Source organism: Lissotriton helveticus, chromosome 11 (genome assembly GCF_964261635.1).
Source record: "Lissotriton helveticus chromosome 11, aLisHel1.1, whole genome shotgun sequence".
Taxonomy (NCBI): domain Eukaryota; kingdom Metazoa; phylum Chordata; class Amphibia; order Caudata; family Salamandridae; genus Lissotriton; species Lissotriton helveticus.
The window spans coordinates 394327863-394349270 of NC_136072.1; positions in this window are offsets into that span (position 1 = coordinate 394327863).

Consider the following 21408-nt stretch of genomic DNA (forward strand, 5'->3'; position numbering starts at 1 on the left):
CCTAATACTCGTAGCTTTCACGAGAACTGGAAACTGGCATACTAGAGTTGGACACAACTGTAATTGCGTCTTTAATCGATCATAAGGGAATACATATGCATATTAATCATGCACATATAACATAAGGTGGGGAACACGTAGGGACACAGAACATGGCAAAATTTACTTTTCCACATTCCCTCCTTGTCACTACGTTTCCATCAGGAAACATCAATATTCATGATACCATCTATCATTTCATATAGCATCATTTGCTCGTCTCGAATTGTCTTGGAACGGGACTTAGGACTAGGAATACAAGAGGTAGCACAAATGCCGCAAATCGCAGGGCCACATTGTAAACAGAGGCAGCAACTGAATATGATCATAACTGCAATACCCAGGAATGACAATACTTTCCATCCCCAGGCAGAAATTATACTCCAGAGCCAACCGGACCATGTCCAGGTGCCTGGATTCTGGTATAACTGATGGGCAATTTTATGAAGTCTGGTTATAGCTGAATAAACAGACGGCGCGTTATTAGGAATGAAAATGCAGCAACTAGATCCGATGACTCTACATGCTCCTCCTCTATCGGCCAGTATGACGTCAAGAACGAGACGATTTTGGAGCACGACAAATCTCATAGCAGATTGCTCTTCGGTCAAGTTACCTAGAGCAGAAGTAGTCTCATTCACTACTGCTTCAAGGGTTCTGGTTAACCTACGTATTAACTTACTATTCTGGATAGGTCCTATAAAGAAGAAGAAACCTCTATTGAAGTCTGTATACTGTTCTAGAGCAGTTTCAGTTTGATCGACAATCGGGGACTCGATCTCTCTTTTATGTCTAATGTGTACTAGATGTGTGTTTCTATGATAATCAGATGGGGCTAGAAAAACTGGTGGCAGTAGGAAGGCAATGTAACATGTTCCATCCCAATCGAGGGGCAGACGAACATATGCGGTCTGACCACAAACAAAATAAGAATGACGTGAGGCTTTGAAAATAGATTTCCCACTGTCACTATACTTGACAGTTGTAGTACAATCACTATGTCCTACATGTGCGGAACCATTCTTTCTGACACATAATTCGCCTTTGACTGGTAGTACTGAAATAGCAGGCAAATCTGGAGTAGTATCAGACTGAACATTCAGGACCATAAAATTCGAAGAATAATTACCTAAATTATAAACTTCATTTTCTAGATCTAACCCTGTTCTATGGGTGAGACCTTGCTTGTCTGGAAAACATGTACTATTCAGAAGGGACATATCAGTTGAGGATGACGTTAAAGTGGACCATGCTCCACACGAACCATTATATAAAAATGGATAAGGAAAAAGTGGCAGAACTCCCTTCGGTGTCTGGAAAGGGGGGAGTCGACCACACACCCAACAATTAGTGGCATTGCTGGTCTGGTGTGAATAGTGTAACATTCTGATAAATGTATTATTTCTCATAGCAAGACGATAGGATAGCTTGTGAGGAGGCAGATCACTAAATGTGTGCTCTACTGTAGTATTAGAAAACTTATTTACATGAGAAATTGGAAAACATAAATGTAATGCATAACTTGTGCAGGTAACCATCAAACTCAAAAACATAAGAAAACAGAGAACGATGATACATCTGATAGAGTTTTGACTAACTCTCTCACTATGGGGGTCTATCTCATACATGTCAGAAACCTGTCTAACCGTTTCACCCGAGGGGGACTTAGACAATTAAACTGGCTGACTTATTTTACTAGACCGGAGCTTCTTTTTATACTCCTGCTGCGGAGTTTCCTCTAACAGGGGAGGCTTGGAATCAAAGTTTGTAGCGGGACAGTCCTTGAGAATAGGGCAGGTTTTAGAATTCTGGCAGTCCTTAAAAATGGAACAGGCCAATGTTTTTATGCGACATCCATGGAATTTCTTGACGTGGGACAGGTGCACCCAGCCCTTGCGGCCTTCCAGCTTCACGGCCGTGCGGGTGGTCAGAAGGACAAGTTGAGGCTGTTTCCAGCGGGGCTCCAGCTGGCTTGAACGATCAAAATTCCTCACAAGCACTAGACATCCTGGAACGATTTCATGCGGTTTCACCTCAGTATTGTCTGGAAATGCGGCGGCAACCTGTGAACGACAAGAGTGTAGGGCAGACATCAAGGAAGCTAGGTAATCTGTCAGCATATTACTGGAAACATCTGTAATACTTCGGGGTCTAGGTGTACCCCACATGTTCGGGGGGCGGCCGAATACGACCTCGTAAGGGGACAGACCTGATCTGGAATGTGCGACCATGCGCATATAAAACAGAGCGACTGGCAGAGCTACTAGCCAGTCTACACCTTTCTCTTTACAAACTTTAGCAATGCGGATTTTTAATGTCTGATTATGTCTCTCTACGAGACCGGCTGCTTCAGGATGGCGTACACAATGAAACTTCCACTCGTACCCTAACAGAAGGGACACATGCTTCATGAGTTCAGATGAGAATGGCTGGCCGTTATCAGAATACACGACCCTAGGGAGTCCATAACGAGGGAAAAATTCACGAACCAACTGCTTGGCAGTGGTCGCGGCAGTGTAATCTGGGACTGGATATGCCTCTGTCCACCTGGACAAAGCGCATACAACTACAAGGACATACTTGAAACCTCGACATCGCTCCATCTGAATATAATCCATCTGGAGGACCTCAAAAGGGTGGTCAGGAGGCTGGAATCCCCCTTGTTCCACCGGGACACTTTTACCTGGATTGAACTGACAACATATCATACAGGTACGGACTTTCTGCTTGGCTGCAGCTCGTAAATGCTTGTTGAACCAAATGTTCTGGATACTGTCTAACATAGCTTTTTCTCCTAAATGTGCAGGACTATGTGCGGTATTGATAATGACTTGAACCATAGAGTCGGGGAGAAACCATGTGGCTTTTCCCTTCGTCAACCATCCCTGATCTGTCTGGACCCCTCCTTGTTCGGACCATTTCTTGATTTCATCGGGAGTAGCATGTAACTGGATATCTATGACATCTTGTGTAGGGTCCTTAACTGTCATACAAGTAGTCTGATCTGGAGTGTGTGTCAGTGTCGTGTTAACTGGAATGTCTGGAGTCTGAGCTGTGAGCTTGGCTGTTCGATCTGCTAGATCGTTACCTTGGGAAATGATATCAGTGACTTTCGTATGTGCTTTGCACTTCATAATAGCGATAGCTGTCGGTAAATGGATTGCATCTAACAGAGCTTGAATGAGAAGACCATGCTGAATCTTGGTTCCATGAGAAGTCATGAAACCTCTTTCTTGCCAGAGCACTCCAAAGTCGTGTACGGCTCCGAATGCATAACGTGAATCTGTGTAAATATTAACTTTCAGGTTCTTGGCACGTATGCAGGCTTGGGTCAGAGCGACTAGCTCTGCGGCTTGAGCGGACAGGGTGTCAATACGGTGTGTCTCTATAACTTCAGTGTCAGTAGTCACTGCATAGGCGGCTACTAGTTCTCCTGTACTTGTTCTCATACATGAACCATCCACATAAAGTGTCAGGTCGGAATCTGGTAATGGAATATCTATCAAGTCTTGTCTTGGCTTTGTTATAGTGTTAACTACTTCCACACAGTCATGTGTGGCAGGATTTGAGGTAACTGACGGTAACAGTGTAGCAGGGTTCAGAACGTTGCAGCGTCTGATATCTATGTGTGGCTGGAATAGTGTCAATTCATAACCTGTTAAACGTGCAATTGTCAAGTGCTGGGTCTGAGTTCGGTTTAAAAGAACTTCCACGGAGTGTGGAACTTGTACTGTCAGGGAGTGTCCTAACACTATGGAATCACTTTGTCTGATAGCTAGTGCTGTGGCTGCAACTGACTTGAGGCACGCAGGCAAAGCCTGGGCTACTGGATCTAAGGTGCTCGAAAAATAAGCACAAGGCTTGTATTGTCCGGCTTGATCTTGTGTGAGAACAGATAATGCTGTACCATCACGTTCTGTGACAAAAAGTGTAAAAGGCTTACTGTAGTTCGGTGTAGCTAGAACAGGTGCTTGACATAAGGCTTTCTTTAACTCATTAAAAACAAGTGTATGTTCCTGGGTCCAAGGGAGGACAGTCGATACGGCTGCCTCCTGTGTCGTTAGCTGTATCAGTGGCTTGGCTAGAAATGCATACTGGGGAATCCATTGTCTGCAATAAGAAGTGAGGCCGATAAAAGCTCGTACCTCTTTCTGGGTCTTGGGCTGAGGAAGACTCGCTATTAACTGGATATGGTCAGGTGTCAACTGCCTACCCCTCTTGGACAGTAAGTGGCCTAAATAGATCACTTGCTGGACACAGAATTGAAGCTTCGAAGGGGACACCTTGTGCCCCATCTCGGCCAGGAAATACAGGACTGTAAGTGACGCTCGCTCGCAGTCACGTTCAGAACGGGCTGTGATCAGTAGATCATCGACATACTGGAGCAGGGCAGTGTCAGTTGGCATGTGAATATTGTCTAGTTGTCTCTTAAGTGCTTGACTGTAAATACTAGGACTTTCTGTGAAACCTTGAAGAGCTCGTGTAAATTTATAGCTCCTTCCATTTAAACAGAATCCGAAAAGGAACTGGCTGTCTGGATGAATCGGGACACTGAAAAATGCATTTTTGAGGTCTATGACAGTGAAAAACGTAGCTTCAGAATCAATGGCTGTCAATAGGGAAGAGATATCTGGGACAACTGGATACTGGGGAATGATACATTTATTAAGTTCTTGAAGATCAATCACTAATCGATATACTGGAGGTGCATTTGGATCAGTACGTTTCATGACTGGAATGATAGGAGAATTACATACATTGGAGTCAGTTTCTACAACCACTCCTTGAACAATGAGCTCGTCAATAATTTTGGATAAGGCTGCTACAGCCTCAGGTGGCAATTTGTACTGTCGGATTCGTGGTAACACTACACCTGGCTTGAGAGTCACACGATGAGGTGTGATGTGCATACATCCAACATCAGTTGGACCTTGCGCCCATAGATGCTGCGGGACATTCAGTAATCTTGGATCAAAATCACGTAATACATAGTGACCCTTAAAGTCACGTAAAAACAAACGTATTCCTTCTGGGGAGCAACAAATAACTGCACCTAATTCTTTTAATGTCTTAATGCCTAACAAATTTTCTGGACATGACTTTGTAAGTAACAAATCAGTAGTTCGGGACAATGGACCTACTTCTAGAGAAACTGGTTTGGAAATCTCGTTAACAATTGGCTTTCCTGAAAATCCAAGGGAAACATTTCTAGAGCCTGAGAGCGGAGCCCCTGGAACCTCGTCATGACTGATAGTAGTCCTACTTGCCCCTGTATCAATCAGAAACTTTCTGTCTTTCCCTAATACTTGACTGTGAACATAGGGACCCTCTTGATCTACAGGTATCTCGATGAGAGGCAAGCCTACCTCCCTCTCTAGGCTGTTTCATGAATACTGCTGGTAATCTGGATACTCGGACTGTGCATACTGATACATCTGCTGTGAAACATGCTGTGTTGCAGCTATAGGCTGCGGTGCTGGAGCTGTCTGTTGTGCATTCTGTGGTGTCTGAGAAGTCTGTGAAACTTGTTCTTGTCTAGGCGGACGCGGTCTTTCTTTAGTCTTACCGGTAGCTATGTTGTGTTTCAGAACTGCACACTCGTTTATAAAATGACCTGGCTGTTTACAATAATTGCAGGTCCCTTTAACAGGAACTGCAGGATGACTGGCTTGATTCGTACCCCTCTTCTGACTGTCTTGAGGAACAGATTGTGCAACTAATACTTTCATTTTCGTGTCTTTCATACGTTTCCTTTCGTGTTCTTGCTCTTCTCTGATTCTATTCTGGTGATACTGGAGCATCTGAAGCATTTGCAACGGAGTATTAGCTTGCCAGGTACTTTCGACTTTCAGTACTCGGTTTTTAACTTGTGGACTTGAATTCTCGACTAGTTTGGTAACAAAAAGATGAGGGTATGACTCGCTACTCGTCTTCAGACCACTGTTGATGATAAAACATTTCTCGAATCTAGAATAAAAATCACTAGTATCTTCGTCTGGTTTCTGTTTACAGGCTGAGATTGCATCCCAGTCTTCCTTTTTCGTGGCTAGTAATCTTGGCAAAACTTGTATCAACAGTTCGGGCAATTCTTTACATTTATCTCCTAGACCGGTACCTGGTACACGTGTTTTGTCTTCAGCTTCTAGAGTTGTCCAATCTATCTTTTTCTCTCCCACCTCCCATTCTTTTTCCTTGAGTTTTTCATATATGCCCGCAGGCAACAGGACCTTTAACATTTTAATTATATCTGGATATGTGTATTCTCCCATACGGAGCATGTCTTTTAATTCACGGTGGAACCCTGCTGGATCTTTATCGTGACAGGGAATTAACTTTTTCATCTCTAAGAGTTCCATCTTGGTAATCTGGGTGTAAACAAATACTCGTTCTAGATCACCACCCGTTGTCCTAACTGGGTGCACTTCTCGTAACGGATGCTGTCTATCTATGTAAAATGGTTTACTTTCTGGGGGTGAGACATGAACAAAATGCGGATTCAGGAACGTTCGGTATTTGTGGCGCTGTTCTAGAATGATACTAATTAAATCGGTACCTAGACCTTTCCATCTATACTGGAGTAATTCGTTCAGAACATCATGTAATGGACCTGGATCCGAATGCTGACCCTCATACAGAGTGATGAGGTGCTGGATCATATACATACCCACCAGTCGCTGCTCGGCTGGGGGCAGTTTCAGAAACATTTGTGCCACTATTTCGTCTGGAAAAGTGGTAGAATCAGTAGCCCATCGGACTGCTGATCGGACTAGTTCTTGTTCATGCATGGTACTAAGTTCACTATAACCGATTCGTGATTTCAGAATGTGATCGGTAGCTTGAAATACTTGTTCGAGAGAACACTGTTCTGGTACTGGAGAAGGAACAGTTTTCTTGTAGTCTAGACGTGAATGTCGGTCGGGAAGTCTAGTTCTACCTACATACGCTATTCTGGAAGGATTCTCGTCGTCTACCTCTTCAGTAGAAGAGTCATTTTCTTTCTCGCTTACTTGTGCTGCTTTGCGTTTCTCGTGTAACCTTATTATTTCCTTACGGATTTTCTTGTACATACTCTCTATACTACTGAGTGTCCTGTGTCTTCCCTCGGCTATATGATCACTCCATTTTGTCAGAGCTCTCATTTCGGTCGGATCTTTAGTCGGATAATCTTGTTCCCTTATTAGACAATTAATTAGAAACTTTAATAGCATGAGCTGAATCTCAGCTTTCCTTAAAGACATAACTTCGCCAATACTTTCTGGATCTGTTCCTGTACGGATGAAACGATATATTCTGTCTAGATCTTCTTTCATATTCGGTAGGGTGTCCAAATACTCGGTCACCCGTCTTACACGCAATGAATATATGACCATACTATCATCACCTGGGACTGGATCATAACGGCATTCGGTAAGAGCTCGCCTGATATCTGCAACGGACTGGTGTTTGGGCGTACGCTGTAACGCACGTTCATGTAACTCGACTGACATTACACGTTTCTGTGGCGGCGGGGTACCAGGAGGACCTCCTCCCGCGGCCCCTAAACTGGAATCGTCGACTGATACTCTTCGTGCTGGCAGAGTGACCGATGTAGCGGGTACTTGTACGGTGGGCTGGACCGGGGGTACCGTAACAGGTGCTGTAACAGGTGCCCCGGTGACTGGAGGAGCAGGAATTACATTATTTACAGGAGCTGGCGGAGCAGGATTTGCATATTCTGGGACTGTGTCGTCCAAATAGGACGAGAGAAAAATATCAGCTGCGGTCGGATTGTGACGTAGCTTGGTCGGAACTAGTGGTGCCGGGAAGTTACTGGATGCCTCCGGGGTTGCTTTTGGCAAGCCCTCGGCAAGAAGAGGGTACATACCCTTAATGAGGGCATTCCTCTGTCTGTCTGACTGTTCGGTTTTAACTCGTTCACCTATTTCGATTAATTCCCTTTCTTGGGCTCTTTCTGTGGATTCTCTACTTAATTCTGACTTTCTGATTTCTTTTTCGGTTCTTTTATGAGATTCTTTGCGCCATAACTCGATGGCATCTTTCTGTGACTGTCTGGCTTTCCTTTTCCATAATGCTTCTTCTACTCGCATGATGCACTCGGCATCCCATGTGCCTGATACAGGCCATCTATATTTCTCTTCTAGATCTTTAGTATACTCGACCCATAAGTCTAGATATAATATGGCACTTATGCCATGCTTATGATACATAAAATGACCTGGACTGTCCCTAGGCGGGACAGGAACTGCTTCCTCGAGCAGACCTTTCCTAGTTCTTAACTGACGTAATTTTTAGAACAGAGGCATGATTTTGAACTGGGATCTGGACACAATACAATACACGATAACCACAATAATGACTGAGAATACAACTCATTCATACCACGACATTGAAAACACATTGAAATGACATTAAAATAACAGTTCGGACAGAAACATTACCTGGAATATTTGAGAACAGAAACACATGAATTTCTCGAGACTAGAATTACTAGATGCACTGCTGAAACAGTACGAAACATACCGGTCCCATAAAGAGACACGTCAGGACCCGCATCCACCTAGGTGGACACTTCGTGTTGGATCTGTGTACCCAAACCCACGGACCAGAGACAAATTAATTGACCCTGTCTAGATACTACCCCAGCAACGGTACTCACCGGGCAGCAAGAACGGAAGGCCTCGGACTGGACTGGACTGCTACGACGACGGACTACGAACTTCGGACTTCAGTTACGGGTGGGCCTCCGGATACCTCGGACCTTGGACTCTCGGCTTGGGCTCTGGTCGGGACTCGCCGCGTTCCTCCACCGCCTCGTCTGGACGCTGGACCGCAACCTCCGTCTCCTCCGTGGGCCTGAGGGATACTTGAAGCAGAAATATCTGCACGTGGCCGGTATGGTTCCGTCACGGCTGCAGAGGGTCAGGGGGCTTGCGTGGCTTCTCCGGCGCGTGGGGAAAGGGCAAGTCCCTATTCGGGCGCCATTATGTGGTAAATAAATAATTAATTACCGGTACTATTTTTGACTAGATATATATAATAACAGATAGCTCAATAAATAAGAGTCAAGATTCGAGGTATCTTGAGTTTGCAGGTTTTAATCAGGCATAAAGGACAGCAACAGGACAACCTGCACGGGAATAGGATGGCAGCTGCCGGGGGCAGGATCGGGACAAAAAGCTTGCTTTAATAACAGTACATAACATATATATACTAAAACAAATTACATTGCATTTGGTACAGTAGGCGTAGCAGTGGGCGGAGTTTGTAGCAGTCGCGAAAGATAAGGCATAGAGTGGGTGTAACAAGAGGTGTGTACAGGGCGTATACATAGACATGTGATGTAAACGTAACAGAATATGTCATAAATGGGGCGGAAACATGGAGGGGGCTACCTGAGGAGCCGGGACCTTTGACCTAGTGGTGCGCGCAAGCTGGCAATGACGTGTTACTAGGAGGAACTGGGGGCTATGACTTCTGCACTAGAAGAGGAGACTAAAGTCTGGAGTGTCAGAGCGACATGTACCTAAACACTATCTAGTATCTTATGTTTAGAGAACATGTTGATAGAATCCAAAAGTTATCAGGGCAAAGGCTAACAGACTCTAAGACTGGTGCATGCATTATTCTACATGTAGTGCGTGTTGAAGAATATTAAATGAACATTAATACAGTATTTCTCTTACATGGAGACATAAAAGCTAGACTATGACTGAAACTATTGATGCAATTCAGTAGCTTAGGAATTCAGAGAAGGAGGGCTGGACTGATAACTAGAATCATAACATACTCTTGGCAGACTGGCAGGCAGAGCCAGGCACTGTGAGGCAGGAAGTAAGTGAAGGGTCAGGGATGCAGGTGGGGGCTGTATCGCTCCTCAGCGAGGGTTCAGGAGACAGGAGCTGAATCTGGTGTCCGGGCCCTTTTGAGGCCTAGAAACGGGGACTTTTACTGAATTAACGTGCACACTGTGAAACGTGGCAACATAGGTTTACATAGGCCTAATACTCGTAGCTTTCACGAGAACTGGAAACTGGCATACTAGAGTTGGACACAACTGTAATTGCGTCTTTAATCGATCATAAGGGAATACATATGCATATTAATCATGCACATATAACATAAGGTGGGGAACACGTAGGGACACAGAACATGGCAAAATTTACTTTTCCACAACACAGCCAAACTCAGCATTAACTTATGCCTTTAAAGGTGGGCCAAAAGGATCTTTACTTAGCAGATGACAACTCTATCCAGAGGGTTCTACTACAAGTTGATTCCTGGGACTTCACATAGAGAACATATGACAAAGTCCTATGCTGTGGACTTGGCCGGAAGGTGACATTAAGGGCACTATTCCTTATAGTCTGTCACCTTTCTGCTATCTTTTTGAGATTGATACAGAGTATGTAAAAGTCAAAGCCAGCATTATTTCTAAAGTTAATTTGATTAAAGCATGTGCATTAATGCATAAAAAAAGGAAACCTGGGGTGACAAGGCCAATAAAGGGCAGCCTGAACCACCAACACACTATCCTCCTGAGTCTTCTGAAGCACCCTTTAGAGGAGTGAAATTGAAGGAAATGCATAACGCAGGCCCACTGGCCCAGATAGAACAAAGTATCCTCCTTCCAAGCCGCCTGGTTGATCAGTTCCAGACAAAAGATTGAAAGCATTGCATTTGAGTGGTTGGCAAACTGTTCCAACAAAGGGGATCCCCAGGAGAGACAAATCTGGTGGAACAAACTCCTCGTCCAATGGAAGGAGACGGAGGAGGCTATATTGTGGCTCAGACAATCCACAAGCAAATTGAGCTCCCCTTGGATGTAGACTGCTGTCAAAGACAAAAGATGGATTTCTGCTCATGCAAATATCTGAGACGCCAGAAAACTCAACTGAAGACATCTGATAGCCACAAGCCACCTAATTGTACCTGTGCACCATCAGACAATGACCCTGAAGGAGGGGCTAAAAAAATTGGACTGCCTGCCACCCTGCAGCCAATTCCCTCCAATTGGAAGAACAACAACTGTCCACCCTGGACCTTGAGCCTCCAATATCCCCAGTGTCACACCTCATCCCCACTGGCTGGCATCTGTTGTGGGCAACAGAGGAGGGTGAAGCTGAAAAGGAGCCCTGCGAGCCAAGTTCACAGAATTCAGCTACAATTCCAGGGCCTTCACCATCTCCGGTGAGAAAAGGATTGGATAGTTATACGGCACCAATTCTGGGCTCCAATGGGCCAACAAATAATTTACAAGGAGTTTTAAATTAAACCAAGCCCAAATTACCACAGTCATGTTCGCTGTTAGCAACCTTAAACCCAAAGTCAGAAATGGGCTGCAGCAGAAGACAAAGTCCTCAATGTCCGGACAGTGAACTGAAGAACACAAATCCTGTTTGGTGAAAGAAACACCTTGGTAAGTAGTGTGTTGAAAAGAGCGCCATTAAAAGTCTGTGTTGAGAAGGTATCAGAAGGGAATTGCCAAAGTTGACCATGAAACCCAAAGCCTGCAGAAAAGTCATTTGTTATGCTATCACTGCCTCCTCAACCTTCAAGAAAGAAGAACCACAAATTAGCCAATCATCTATATATGACGGGATATAGAAAACCCTTTAAGCGGCAGGACCACTACTACAGAGGCTATCATCTTTGTGAAGGTCCGGGGCACAGTTGAGAGACCAAATGGCAACACCTGAAACTGGAAGTGCTTCCCTTGTGATACCCAAAGAAACTGAAGGCTGAGTGGAAGAATAGGGACGTGGAAATAGGCATCTTTGTGGTCAAGCATTCCAAAGTAAGCACCTTGGTGAATCAGAGGGATGATTACCTGTAGAGAGGTAATCCTGAAAGGGCCCAGCTGAACAAACTTGTTAAGGAATTTCAGGTTCAGACCTGGACGGAAAGAACCATCCCCCTTCTGACTAGAAACAGAATGAAATATAGACCGAGACCCTCTTGACATAGAGGGACTTTGACTATTGCCGTCTTCAGAAGTAACTTTTCCACGCTCTTCCAGTAGAGCAGCCCCTTTTCTGTATTTCCTGATAATGGTGTAGCACAGAACATTGCTGGAGGAGGATGATGATGAAAAGGAATCCTGTACCCCTTCACAACAATGGATAGAACATGGCTCTAAAAAATCCTGCCAATGTTGTTCATCCCATCACTTTTTACTAGCATCTAGCACCTCTTTGTAGTGACGTCCGTGTAGGAAAGTAGGATCTGCTTCTTATGGTTATCCCCACTTTTTGCTTGATGTCTTTCTGTTTTTGACTAGTCAACTGGGATCGTGCTAGTCAGAAACCTAGTCTATCTGCTTTCACCCTTACATTGACATACCTGTACTTTGGTAGACTCCAGATTGGATACAGGGGTACTCTTGTCAGTCCTAGTATATGGTACCAAGGGCATAGGTACCCCAGAGGCCTCCCATGGGCTGAAGCATGTATTATGCCACCCATGAGAGGCCATTCAAAATGGAACTCTAGGTCAGCTACTGCAGCCTGTGTAAGATGGTGCTTGCACCACTTGCTTTAGCTATAGGTTTACTATATCTATTTGTCACTACACTTAAAACTTATAAGTCACCAGTATAATAGGCCTTAACAATCCTGAAGGCAGGGTGCTGGGTTTTATGTGAGAGGGTGCCCCTGCATGAGCAGAGCCTCTCTGCAGCCTTCGGAGACCATTCTCACAGGTTGTCTGTGACTCAGCCGGGCATAGAGGTAGAGTTGCATTATAACCTCGCGGTAAATGCTATCTCGAAACGGCTGCATAGAAACATATCATGTTTGGTATCAAACACCTTGGAATCTTACCTTCACACCAGTACCTGGTGTGGGAGGTATGATTCCACCCTTCAGAAGCGAGCTCCGTGGGGCTAACCGTTGCCAGCCTTCTCAACCCGGACAGCACAAATTGGATGCTGCCGACCAGAGACACATTTCTGCCCTTCTGCTGCTGAGCCAAGCTTGAGCAAAGGAAGGCAGCACAATAGGCATCTTGTCACAGGTAGGTGTGACCACCTCCCAGACAGGCTCTAGTGTATTGTGGCTGGGTGGGTGCACTCTGAGAGTGTCTGAAAGTCTGTACTTGGGCCACATTTTTGTCCCTGTGCATAGTCCAGCTCAAAACAGTTCTGGTAGCCATTGGTTCCTGCTCTGGTGTGAAAATGGACAAAGGACATGGGTTTAGCCACCCCTCTGTCCTGCCCCTCCCTTAGGAGGGTCCCCTGAACTTGTCCCACCCTCTCCGTGGGTACAAAAGGGCATACCTCACTGTAAGACTTTAGATTTTACGTGGACAAGATTCTACAATAAGAAGTCACCGTCCTTCGACCGTCTGGACACTCTGGACTTTGCTGGACCTCAATGCAGGACCCGCGGGGCATCTAAGACAACTGAAGAATCTCCCTTAGAGTGAAGGAGTCACTCCCCTGCATTCGCAGGCACCGAACCGCAAATGACCGGTCTGCTGCTCCTGAGCTCCTGCAGACAATGGAGATTTCAGCAACACAGGAGGTGGGTTTCCAAATGTCCCTGAGGTTGATTTGTCCTCTCACTCAGATAGAGGCCAGTATCCCTTGTGGGGACGGCATAACCCGAACCCCTATGCACCCTGTCCATTTGCAATTGCATATGCTTGTTGGCAATTCCTGAGGTTGTGCATTGGACTCCTAGAAGTCCTGACCCTGAGCAGTATTTGCACCAAAGAACTCTGGCCTCCTCACACTGAGTGCTCCGTGGGCTGGTGCTTTGCAATCTTGCTTGAGGTTCCCTTGTGAAGCCGGTTCATTTGGCCTGTGGGTCCTCCTGAGGGCCATCTTGATTTCTCGTGGGCTTTCCTGGTTGCTCTAGATGTGCCCTGACTCCCCTTTGCTTGGTGAGTCCCCTGGAACTTTCTGGTCCACACCGTAACCTGTTTGACCTTCCTGCATTGGTTGCTTTTGCCAAGGCTTGTTGGCGCTCCCATCTTTGTGGGACAGCTCTCATCTGGCTCCTGGTTGTCCTCGATGTCTCCTGGTCCTTGTGGCTACATAGTCAAGCATCCTTTCTTTGCACCTGAAGCACCTGACATCGGTGGGCATTAGTCTCCCGAGCCCCTGGTCACTCTGAAGTGACCCAGACTCTGTCCCCTCTGCTTTCAGGTTCCTTCCATCTAGAATCCAGGCTTGGATTCCACAGGACCCTTTTCAACTTCACGGCAGCAGTACTTCTTCACAGCCCTCCATTGAGAACAACTGGAGTTTCCGACGCCACTTCAGACCTATGCACCCGGCTCCTCTGGGATAGGTAACTCGGGCACTACGGTATCCACTGGATGGGGCGGATCTTCAAACTTTTAAGTTCCAAATGGTTCGCTCGAAGTCCTCCTAGAAGGGTCCTTAAACTTTAACTTTCTAACCGTGGCTTTCCCATAGGGTTGTAGGGAGCACGCAGTCGTTTTTCCTCACTGCACACGTCCTTCATGGGCTCCCTGTGTCATCACCTTGGGTGGTTCCTTGGGGTCCCAGCAATTCTACGTGCACTAGGCACCGTGTCTAGTGAAGTCGTAATTGTTATACCACTATTTTAGTATATGGTTTGGTCTCCCCTAGAGCCCACTGTGTAGTGGGCTACTTAAAACTGTTCTATTAATCTTGTAATGTGTGCTTTATGTTCTACCCTCGTGTAGAGGATAGTAGAGAGTGTTATATTAATAAATACATATTTTTATATAACTACTGTGTGGTTGTCCTTCATTTAGTCATTTAGCTTTCTTTCTCATACTAAGAGAACTGCCCCTGCTGTTTTGGCATTCTACGAGGTCTAAGACCAGCCTTGAAATTTTTCGATGCCTCGACTAGGCAGCTTGTGCTGCAGGCGACGGTGGTCTCTCGGCTTGACTACGCAAGCTCCCTCTTGGTAGGGGTGAATCAGGCCGAGAGTGCACGTCTGCAACGTGTTCAGAACGCGGCTGCCAGAGCAGTGGTGGGTCTGCCCAGGTTCTGTTCCGCTGCCCACACTTTGCGTTCCCTTCACTGGTTACCGGTCAAGCAGAGGATTCAATTTAAAGTGCTCTGCCTGTCCTATAAAATCCTTAAGGGATTTTCTGCCCCGATTCTTAGGAATCTTTTGTCCCCGTATGTCCCTGCTCGTCCTTTAAGATCCTTAGGCCATGATCTTGCAGTAGTCCCGCGGTTTAAGCTTAGCCAAGCCGGAGGCCGCTCTTTCCGAGTTCGGTCTGCGGTCCTGTGGAACTCTTTACCTTTAAAGATACGTGCGCTGGATGACCTCCTTTCATTCCGTAGGGCCATCAAGACCTTCTTATTTCCTTAATGCCTGTCGGTTTTTTCTGTTTGCTGCCTGCTAGTTGTGTTGTGTGGTTACCTTGTCAAGTGCCAGGACGCTCCTTTGCTGGAGCAGCTGCGCGCGCTATAAGTTCCATTAACATAACATAACATAACAGGAGGTGATACTCTGGTAACACAAGCTGCTTTACATTCCTTCAAGATTAAGCCTGAAGGCTCTCCACAGCTACCACTAGGATAGCTTTCTAAAGGTTATCTTTGACCTCATACATCATAAGGGCCGTGTTGACTGGAACAAGGTGTCCACTTTAATTAGTGGACAGCATATACCAGGCCACCTTCTCACAGTCTGGCCTTGCAAATTTGCAGAGGGCTTAAAGATCTGATATCTGTTATCAGACAATTGCATAAGTCAAGGAATAACAATATATAATCCATACTGCTCTTGGTCAAGCTCCTACAAAATGTAAATGTCCTATCCGCATTGGAGTCTAATCTGCCATTACATGCCCTTACCCTATGCGCAATAGTGAACAGAGCTAGTTGAGTAGCCACAGCTGGGAAAGATTTAAGAGGGGGAGCATTTAAATCTGTAATGGCCAGGGCTATATCTTCAGGTTCAGTCACAACCATAATTTGGTCCAATGGCTCATATGAACCTTCCTTCCACATGCATACCTCTAATGTTCAGGTGATTTAATTTATTAACAAAATTATCGCCCAACCTTGATTTTTTTCCCTAGGCTTCAATTTGAATAAAAAATAATTATTCCTTCTAATTCTTCTGTAAGGCTAATTCTTTGCCTGTGACATTGCGTCCTCCCAACTGGGATTACCCCTTGCAAAGGATTTATACCTTAATCTCCCACCAGACAAGTACATATTGTAATGTAATACATTATATAGATAGTCAGTCCCCCCTCTCTTCAAATATATCTTACTCCAATGTCTCTTCACTTTCAGATACTATATGCTCACACACCTTGTCCTGATGATGACCTAACATCTATAGAGGTCCAAATGCCAACAACTGTAGACATTTATTGACTCCGAGTTTACAATATACAAATAACTAAAGGAGTCAAATGTCTTGTTGTTTTTATATGATGCATGTTTCTTTAACACTCACTTTTCCCTGCCCATTCTTTCACTCTACTGTGAGCACTGGATCCTTGCTTAAACTACCAAAAGAAAGATCTGAAACTCTTCTATAATGGGCAATGAATAAAATAATTTCAGTGCATCATCAGTTATCTGCCTGCTCTTTGTTTGTTCTGGTGCACTAATACATTTCTGGTCTTACGAATAACTGAGACCCTGATGACTCTTGCCTATTTGACTAATTACCTAAGTGAAATGCTGTTTTTTTTCAATCCAGACATAGAAGGGAGTGCATCTAATGAAAACGTAACAAACCCTGACATATATAACAGCTATAGAGCCCAAGTCTCCTGGAAGAGGCAAAGGTGAAAACAATGAATATAATCGCCCCATAGTGGGGGGATGTATGACGTTACAACGCATACTTTTACATCGTATGCCTTTACAACGCGGTTTTTACATCGCATACCATTACAACGCATAGCGCTTTTGGGTGCTGGATAGTGAATAGTTTAATTTACTATTCCAACTCCAGTCCCCGTGGACACTAGGGAAGGTTATTGGATAGTAAATTAACCTATTCCCTATCCTAAAGCGCCCCCCAGCGCAATGCGTTGTAATGGTTTGCGTTGTAATGACCGCGTTGTAATGGTAGTGCGTTGTTAAAGTTTCGTTGTAAGTGATGTTTCCCCATAGTGGGTCAACCAGTTTACTGCCTAATCCAGCAATATTCCACAAGAGTACCTCTAACTGCCCAGTTGTTCTTGGTTGCTCAAAAGCAGTACCCAACAAATGATCCACCCCCCCGAAGCAGCATCTGCCTCTACCTCTAAATGGGCTATCAAGACTTCAGAATCAACTTCATTAGATGAAGGGCCAGGGGTATCGGGGAAGATACTGCTGTCAATCAACACGACTCAAAGACTTCTCCCTCCTGGAATCATTCCCCCTCCAGAACTGGCTAACCACCACACCCCTTGCTGTTGCAGAAGGAAATTTGAATTCCTGATCCTGTGGTACAAATGTCACGTGTTTCAATAGCCAGCAGACCTTCTAGGATTTCCCTGAAAGCCACCTCAACTCCAATAGTGTCGCATTGCTCAAGCTCAACAGAATTTCTACAGGCTTACAGGTTATCTTGCATAATGATTGACTTACATTTCCAATTGCCCCTTAGCCAGTGTAGACCCTTATTGTGAAGTGGCTCTCTGCTCTCCAAACACTCCTTTCCCAATGTTGCAACATTATTCAGTTTAAAAGTGTAGTAGCCCTTACTATGTCTGTTCTGGGCGAGTCTTGCTCTGTAAGTAGGATCTCAAATGCTCCTATCCAATGGACTAACCCATGCCCACCCTCTAGAAGGCATTCCATCGTCTCCAGGAGCAGTAGTAGTAGAACACCCTGACCTGCAGGTGTCAGAAAAGGTGGGGTCTTATCTATAATCTTGCACTTGTTGCCTGTCTTGATGCCTATTGGTTTGAGATAAATAGACGGGGCTAGCTGGCAAGATGCTACCAGTGTCCTGAATTTCCTGTGATCTGCATTGCTGAGAAACAACAGGAGTAGGGGGGGGCAAGGGACAAGGATAGGAGAAAACTAGCTGTATTACCCTACGTTTTGATAACGTGAGCTATCATTTCTGAAGCAGTGTTTAGTTTACATTCTAGGGATTTGACAACCTCCTTTAAGCTGGCTACTTCATTAAGCAGAGCTAGTACAATTTCATACAGATTAGTAGCTGCATCATGTGACCGGCTGGTAATACTAGCCTCCTCAACCCTACAAGCAGGCAATGGTGACCCACCTTCAATACTTTCCATCAATGGGGTAAACCTATTGGAACAGACCACTACTGGTTTGAGTGGAAGGGGTGACATACCAAAGGAGCACTTGAAGATACCCCATCTATACCTGCAATTTGCACATGTGCCAAAATTGAGAGTCTTGTTCTTGCTTGTCTGTACACTGGCAGGCTTTTCCCCAAAGTTATCAGGTAGTGTAGATTTCAAACTCTTCTCTGGACCGCCGTTCAAAGTAGATGAAGAAGGATTCAATATAATTTCAACCTCCATTTGTGAACACAAAAAAGGCTTTTCCGATGAAGCAAACTCTATTTTGCGATTCAGTAACCTGTTACTGAATCGCATAATGGGTTTGGGATTTGCTATTAGGAAGGGGCGTGTTTAGGGCGTCCCTTCCTAATACCGAATCGTATCGGTATGTAGGATTGTTTTGTGACTGAAATGTGGTCACAAAACATTCGCATTTTACCACCTACTTTAAGTGGGTAGAATGCCATTCGCAAATGGGAAGGGGTCCCCATGGGGCCCCTCCCCTTTGTGAATTTTTGTTAAAGCATTTTTAAGAGCGGGCAGTGATCCCAAGGACCACTGCCTGCTTTTACAAAATGAAAGGAAAACTTTTAATTTTTTTTGTAAAGAAGCATGTTTCTCTTTAAGGAAAATGGGCTGCTTTACAAAAAAGAAAGATAGCTTTATTTGAAGGCAATCACGGACATGGTGGTCTGCTGACCCTAGCAGGGCACCATCCCTGAGATTTTTGCGATTCCTAGGGGGTCGTAACGTGCGACCTACCTCATTAATATACATGAAGTAGGTCAATTTCTATCCCCTAGGTATCGCAGAAAGTGTTCAGAACAATTTTATGCATGCCATTTTGCGATTTCCTAATTGCGAATCGCAGTGATTCACAATTAGGAAATCGCAAAACGGGGCCTTCATACATCTGACCGATAGAGTCTTAGCTGATGGAGCTACCAATGCAGACATACATCTTACACCAACGACTAAATACTTTGGGATTATGACTGCACCAAAATTAAAACTGTCTTTAAATATAATTACATGTCTCTAGTAGAACAGATCAAAGGCTTATTAGCTAAATGGAACATTTCTTTATCTCTCTGATAGGAAGCATTAATTTGGTAAAAATGACTATCCTAGCCATGATATTATATCTTTTCTGTGCACTTCCTGTCTATATTTTTACACGTATTACAAACAATTAGATTCCATCATCTTTAGATTTACTTGGAAAGGGAAAGCAGCCCGTAGATTCAATAAACAGCTGAAGCTACCAGTCAATCGAAGAGGCTGGACTCTACTGGACCAGAGAGTATATCAACGAATTGGTATAGGAAATCACATTAAACAATTATATGATTATAATCCAACTAAGTGAATATTCCAACTACTTAAGAATAGTTATCTGCACTCCAGAAGACATACATAAGCTGAGACAAATGTTCTTATTAAGTTACATTAAAAACTATCAACAATGTCAACAAGACTTGCTATTGAAACAAACAATACTTGAAGATTTCAGATAGAAATGAGCACACTCCAATTCTAAATAATCTTGAACTACCCGAATGCTTCACAACTCTCCCTTTGGACAATTGGCCCCAATCAGGAATCACCCAATTAGAGGATTTATTTTATTATCATTCACTGAAAAACTTCACAGAATTGCAAACTGAATTTAATTTTCATCGTAATCAATTTGGTTGAGGGTGCTATCAGCCGCGATCCATGCAGGTAGCAGCGGTGGGGCCGCGTTGGGGGGATTTCAAAGGACAATTCTGAGGAAAATTAATTATTTATTTAATTTTCCCTCTGCATCGTCCCTCGAAATCCCCCCTCAACGCGGCCACACCGTCCCACCGATGTTACCTGCTCGGACCGCGGCTGGGTGCTAGTGTCTCTTCCTTTCCTTGCTTACTTGTTGGATGTGTTAACGGTGGAAGCCGCATGAATGGCCTTCCGCTTACCTATAACTAGCAGTTAAAAAAGTGAGTAGACTATAAGTCATGTTACCATGACCCAGTAAATACAACACACTCTTGTTGACCCAAGCTAATCGCTGCACTCCGCACCCCAACAACCTATAACACAAGATAGTAGAAAGTGGGATGTTAAAATGCTACAGAACAAATAAAAACGAATGTCAAATAGTCACACCAAGATCAGTGGCAATAAGATCTTTGGGTCATAATACTCGGAGCAGGCAACTTAGTTAAGAAATGAGAGCAGTACTGTCTGTCGTTCAGCCCTTAAAAGACTTCATTTAATATTCCTATTTATTTTCTTCAGATACTGAATTTCGAATTATTTGAGGATAAGAGATATCTAAAATAAACATCAAGCAAACTCTCCACTTCGTTCTGAAGGAGATTTATAGTCAAATAATCACTTATTTTTTCTACCACTTTAAAGTCTATGAAGGACCAGAACTTGTCAGTAGACATTAACATATAGGGAACTGGAGCACGTAAGAATCAAAATGAAAAGTTTACCATGCTGGACAATCTTTAGTATTGATCCATTCAACCAAACTAAGGGCCGCATTTAAAGGTTGTGGACTGTATTCTGATCTGCCCGGGCAGGGGAGGAATGTATGGCAGACCACACCCAGCCATATTTAGAGTTCTCCTCCTTCTTGGAGGAGGTCGTGTGCCTTTATAGGAGACAGCGCCAAGGAGAACTCTCTGAAGGTAATGCAAGATTGCTGAGAGGCCGCCATGAATCATGCAGTCGCTCAGCAAACTTTTATTTTTCTAAACAAACTCCCAATGAGGGACGTTGCTTTGAAAAAAAAATGCACGCCCTGACACGTCAGAAGTTTTGTCCCAGAGTGTAGGGGTTATTTTTCTATGTGGCCAAGAGGCAGCTTTAGCTGTCTGCCAACCTCGTGTTTCTCTCAGAAATTTGAAAATTATAATACATAGACATACATAGAAAATGGGCTTCGGCTCAGTTTTTGTCTGTCATTTGTTAACCCCTTCGCTGCTAGGCCTTTTCCCCTCCTGTGCTAAGCCTTTTTTGGCGATTTGGGGTAGTGCGCGCTTAGGCCCCTGTAACTTTTTGACCACATAAGGTATCCACACCAATTTTGCGTCCTTTTCTTCCAACATCATGTGGATTCTAAAGGTACCCAGGGTTTGTGGATTCTCTTGGAGG